This window comes from Coffea arabica, chromosome 11c, assembly GCF_036785885.1.
Source record: "Coffea arabica cultivar ET-39 chromosome 11c, Coffea Arabica ET-39 HiFi, whole genome shotgun sequence".
NCBI lineage: Eukaryota > Viridiplantae > Streptophyta > Magnoliopsida > Gentianales > Rubiaceae > Coffea > Coffea arabica.
The window spans coordinates 27,597,383-27,604,010 of NC_092330.1; positions in this window are offsets into that span (position 1 = coordinate 27,597,383).

A 6,628-nucleotide genomic window follows, 5' to 3' on the forward strand; every position below is an offset into this window, starting at 1 on the left:
TAAAAATGAGAAAAAAATATATTTGTAAACTAATTTCTAACTAATGCAAAGAAAAAACCAAATAAGCAAAGAAATCAAATTGACTTTACTCAAATACATCACCCTAATCAAATTATATTGATAAATATATATTTTTTAAATTATTAATTCATTTATATCCGGATCCGGGTCTAATACGGGTCGGAATACTATATTCCGTATTCGACCCGTTTTTTTGTTTGACAAAACGGAATTAAATCCCTACCCATACCCGCAATAATTTCACGGATCCGGTCCGGATCCGGGTCTAGACCCGACCCGTTGGCAGGCCTACTTGAGAGGTCCCTAGCAGGGACATTGGTTCGAATGTCAAACCAGCAAACTTCAACAAGCTCGGCAACCTCGAAGCTGTACAAAGGCATTAAAATCAGTTTAGGATAATCTTCGAAAGTCATCAACTAACTAAAGGGAGAAGTGAGATAATAATATAAATGCAATAGGACTATATACAGGACGGGTATGTGTGAAGTAAGTTCAGGAGGTTTACCCAGAAGGTACATCAGTGTACCACTTCCAATAGCGTTTATCATTACCGTGATAAATCACTAGATCCCTCGCGTTGATGGTGTAAGCCTGTGATGGAAAATTGAGCATCGACAAGTTAATTAATCTTTAAAGGCAAAATAACAAAAGACTGATGAGTAGTTCTCGTATTGATGCAAACTAATAACGACTGTTATAGCTAGTTATATACCATGTTGAATAGATGCAGCTCTGGAGTAGTGTTGGAAGGACCGTACGTTTTGTGGAATGAGGGATTGAAGATTGGGGGAATGGATATTTATAGGCCTATCTGATTAAGTGACGTTTTGCAGATATTTCCACTCTGAGCTCATCAGAGATGTGTAAAAACGTGTTTCGTGCTGGTGTGAAGGTCAGATGCTGATGTGAATGAGGGTGGCCTCTCACAAACCCCAAATATGACCAAGTACTAAGCTATACGCTCCGCCACTTGAAAGTGTAACCAACCAACCTTAGTATCAACAGTCATATATCTTTATCATAGTCTGCTGTATCAATATACACTATTCTTTTCCTAATGAATTCACCTTCCTATTTGTAGCGCTGAATACATTTGGCTAATTCTCGTTTTGATATTTCACATGATTATAAATTATGATTTTAAATAATGTGTTTTTCTTGTGTTCTAGTTTTCTTTTTTGTCTAGATCCTGGATTTTTCACATTCGGAAAAAGCCACGATCTTGAATCTACCAAAGATCAAGCAGCTCTATCAGAGTCCAATTATTCTCTGCCATCTCTTTCTATAGTCAATTTTTGTAAAAACCATAGTGAATGCTTATGGGAAAGTCTTCTTTGCATGTCTAAAGATTAGATGATAAAATGAAAATGGTAGAGCTGGTAAATGGCACAATTGGCAATGTAAAAGAAGGATAGAGCTTGCATCATAGGAAAAACATCGGATTTGTACCATGGAAACTGTAGCATTTCAATTTTTTTTCTCGCACACTTGTTCAAAAAATTTAGCATAATTGAAGAAAACAAAAGATATAAAGAGGCAAACAAAGAAAAGGATTGAAGATTGCCAAGGAAAAGGAATTATTTGAAGAGTCTTAACGATACCATTAAGGATAAATTTAAGGATACGGAGCAGGTGTAATTGTGTTTTGTCCAGTTTTATTTGTATGGTATAAATCATACAAAATTTAATGTAAACTCACATGACTTTCATGTAGTTATTGGTGCCGTTGATGTATGTAGATTAGCTCTATATACAAAATAAATATACAAAATAGAGTCTTATAACAAATATACAAAATCTTGTAAGAATTACGATAACGGGACAAAATTGAATAAAGCTTAACTATACTTGTACCCTTGCAAAATTTTTATGTTGTGTGAACGCACTTGGTTGGTTTGACCTGCTGGCAAATACCTAAATGAACTCTTGTCCAAGAAAAACCTTTCCGACACCTCTAGTTGTTACTAGATACTACATTATAGACTCATCACTTGAGGAAAAGTTGGGAGGAATTTTTTTTTTTGGTCAAGGTCAAGACTTAACAAAAGGCCTTTATGGGATAGAAGAATCATTTTACGTCCAAAACGGGACACATAAAAGTCTATCAAGACCAAGACTTATAAAAAAGACGTACACTATACTGTACACTTACAATACATATTTCAAAAATAAATTAATTAGTTAAATACTTGCTAAATCAAGCAATTTTGTCAAGACCAACATTGTAAATAGCTGTAGACTAGTAGTAATATGAACATCACACTTAAAAGTTTTGAAATTTCACAAGATGCGACAAGTGAAAATTGTGCAAAGTGACATGAAAGCAAGATTCTAGATCAAAATAGTTGTTACTTAATTTAAATTCGCAGATTCATTCATCCAAAAAAAAATTTTCACAGATTCAAATAGAAAATCTGAATGATAAAAAGACAATAACATAAATTAGCCAAAATCACTAGCGCAAATTCCACTGTTCATTTAAAAAAACTTACTATTATAATTGCAAAGTTCACCTTGCCTTTCCTAGTTGTTACCACTTTTTTGGTAAATCATATTAATTTTTTGAACAAACTTTCTACTTCATTAGCTAAGCACTGCAATTCAGTTTGGTAAACCCTACTACTTTTCCAACAAATGAGATTCAAAATTTGGAAACTAAATTTTATTTTTTTATCATCTCCGAACAATTTAGTATTAGTTCATACAAATTTTGGTCAATTTCGGAGAATGGTCATAAATTGATAGAAATTCAAACAGGTATTTCTAGGAAGTAATGTTACAGTTTCTTTTAAAATAGGATTATATATCATTTGGTAGCTAACGTGATGTCCCGTTGACATTCGATGCACTGCTACGGCCTTTCTTAGGTATTGCAATTAATTAGGGTTGGCACTTGAAACCTAAAAGAGCCTAATCAACAAGGTTGAAAACAAACAATTCGTTAAAATGAGAATAAAAAGCTCCAAACCACACAATGCGCAGATGTTGCTTTGGAGTTTTGGAGGGACTATTTCATTGAAAGAGGATTGAAGATTGAGGAAATGGATAATTAAGTGGCCTTTGTGGATATTTCCACAGTGGCCTCATCATGGACATCAAAAACGTGTTCCACGTTGGTCCTTCTCATTCTTTTACACGTACTAAGATAAACGTAATCCTTGGCAAAATTCACACCGTCGTTGGTTTATCCTTCTAGTTGAAGGGCACAAAATGTACCAATCATAGTAGTAGCTCCGACAATGACATTAGGTAACATCAATTGCTCAATATCCGTGAATGCAATGTTAAGTTAAAACTTAGATTTTAGTTTTTTTTTTGTCAAATAAAACTTAGAGTTTAGTTATGACTACACTGAACTGCTAAACCATCATCAGGTCACAACGTTGCCACTCCAATTATACCCAAAAGATTATCATGGTAACTTGCAATCAATTTGAATCACACACCATTCTCGATATAACTAAATCATGGAATATTTTGAACCATAATTCACACTTCGAGATCCTAAACATTGATAAATTACAAGTATGATAGGCTTATTTGTTACCTACACTTGCGACTATTTCTAGGAGAATAAGAAATTCCATAGGCCCATTGATCAAGGAAGTTCGTTTAAATATATCACCATGAATCTTGTGAAATAACATATTTCCAGTATACACAATCCGACTAGTTAGTTGAATATGTCAAATATTAATTGATATGAATCAATCATCATAAATGCCAAACAATCATCTGAAGACACCAATCAATCATGTCAGTTACCTTATGTCCAAAAAGATTGAATCAATAGTTAGTTATATTTTCCATAAAAAAAAAAAACAAGCCTTGTTGTCAGTTATGTTTTCCGCGAGTATCTTGTCAGGAAAACAAACCATAAATGGAGGAATCTTGTAGACCTCAGAAGAATGTTAGAGACGAGGTTTTTTCTTTGCACTAAATTTTAAAAATCTAAATATTCTATTTTTTGCAAGTATACAGATTGTTTATCAAGAATAGGACATATTAGGTATGGATCTCAGAGGCAAGATTGTCAATTACTGATGATTTTCAAACTTCTTTATTATTTAAGTTATCACAAATACAAGAAAATAAATCTACTTTACAAACATGAAATAAAAGGAGTAAAAATAGCAATAGAAAGCTTCTGGGGCTATGGCATTCCTAACTAGGGTGATGATATCTCTAGAACTTACTCCTTCGAAAGACTCCTCAAGAGGGGTTAAATGTGAATCATTCATGCTCATCTCTTGATGTTCAACCTTAGTTTCAAAGATACAATCATGTAAAATGGACATTTCGTCATTGGAACACAAATTATATTCATCATTTTGATCAAAATGCAATCCACTTTCACATACAACATTCCCACCATTCACAATAGGATCAACTTACATATTATTAGAAGATATAACTTCACACAAGGCATGTCTTAAATTCTACCAAATTGAGAAGCTAATTCATCTAATATATTCTCAACCCTATCAAAATGGTCAGAAGTCGTATTAGCTAACCTTTCAATTGCTAATTTCCAAGACAAAAGTGCATTAACTAACCTTTCAATTGCTAACTTCCAAAATGGCTTTGATTCAAGTTGGACAAATTCGAATTGGTAATTATGAAAATACAGAGGAGCATTATATCTACATTGATTATCTCAACTATAAACATAAGAATTATCCCAATTAGGATCATATTGATCAAAACAAGGATTGAAAGGCTCAAATTCATCATAATAATCTACATTTTGTGCGTGTCTACATGTACGAGTAGCATGATAATCGCCACACAAGTTACAAATTACATGATTAGAATTAAAAATATTAACATTTTTTTTCTTTTCTTTCTTTTTTTTTTATTTGGCGAACCCCATACACGGGGAGGGACGCCACCCCTGAATATTATTAATAAAAACCATAAAAGACACATACAATGCCAATCAATCGAGCACAACCCTACTGCGTATTACAGGAATTCCTGCTCTATCCAAACCCATGGCCCCCCCTAGCGGGTCTTGGTAACTCCGAATGGGAGGTATACATGCCACTCAACGACCCTTGCACCCCCACCTTAGACAAGATGTCCGTCACCTGGTTTGCTTCTCGAAAACAATGACCCACAGTCCAATCCGAACCCAACATTGACTAGATTGCCTCTACATCAAAGCGAATCAGCCATGGACATCTCGACTTGCCAGGGAGAACATTTACTAATAGTAGAGAGTCCACCTCCACCTGTACCCTGGAGACACCCCGTAACAGGCACTGCTGCACCCCATATAGCAACGACTTGGTTTCAGCTTGCAAACTTGTCATCTATCCGAGGGGAATGGAAAAACCAAATAGCAAATCACCAGAGGAGTCCTGAAGGACACCACCCCCTCCACTAGGCCCTGGGTTACCTAATGAACATCTATCCGTATTTAACTTGCAGATCCCCTGAAACGGCAGTTCCCAATAGACCACCCTATGGGAGTATCGAGGCCTCCATCCATACATCCTAGAGTAAAAAGCATGCCAGGAAACAAACCCATCCGTGGAATGTTGGTAACATCACTTTGTTTCCTAAAAGGCTTGTTGGTAACCTACCAGCTGAAATAAGGACTTCAAGCTAATAGCCATCACCATTCTTGACAATGATAATTAATGGGTATAAATGAAGATATTAAACATAAATCATGTTTAAAGATGTATCATACCACAGAAACAATCTTGCATTCTTAGAAGTTATCAGGCTTCCCATTTTCACAATCTCTAAATAGTATGAAGTAGAACAGCAAAGAGGCAAGCCCTGAATTAACAATTCAATTGCTCAGAAACTACATTTGCAGCACCTATGATAACTTAAAACTGAAAATAACCCAACCTTTAGGAGGAATAGCACTTCATCATTCTTGAAAGATCTCAGATTAGAAAAACTGCACTTAAAGAGGTGTCCTGGGCTAGCAACGCAGGGGAAAGTGTTCAGAAGAAAGGGCTGTGATGCTTCCCGAAGGAGAGTAAATCTTGTTTACAAACCCAGTTGAAGGAGATTCATAAGTATGAGCATCTTGCAATTCTGCCATTATCCTCCATACGTCTCCAGCTCCATGATAAGGACCTGCAACAAGAACAAACATTGTTCCAGGAAGTAAAATGACATTATATCAGAAAAAAAGGAAGAGTGAACGGAAATAATTGTAAGCAATCAACTAAAGAACGTTGTCCTCATTGAGAAATATCAACGAACAACTATGTTGCATAGTCCCTCAAATTGGGATGTTACAATAACAAAAAAAACGAAAAGAAATTTGAATTGCATTGAACATCAAAACAATCTAGATTAAGCTAGCTGATGAACAGTGAACTGAACAACAACAATCCGATTACTCAAAAAGGGTTCAAATTTTGCTAAAATTAGTATACTTGTGTAGTCAATTCACATATGAATTGCACGAACCAATACAAACTTATTTAAAAAAAAACCTAGAAATATAAATCACAACCTAGCTTAAATATACACTGAAATTCGCTACATACATGCGAAAATTAATCACAGTCAAAGAAGTGATTTTTCCCACCAAGTAGATTACATAGGGATAAATTGAAGAAGACTAAAAAAGAAAAAG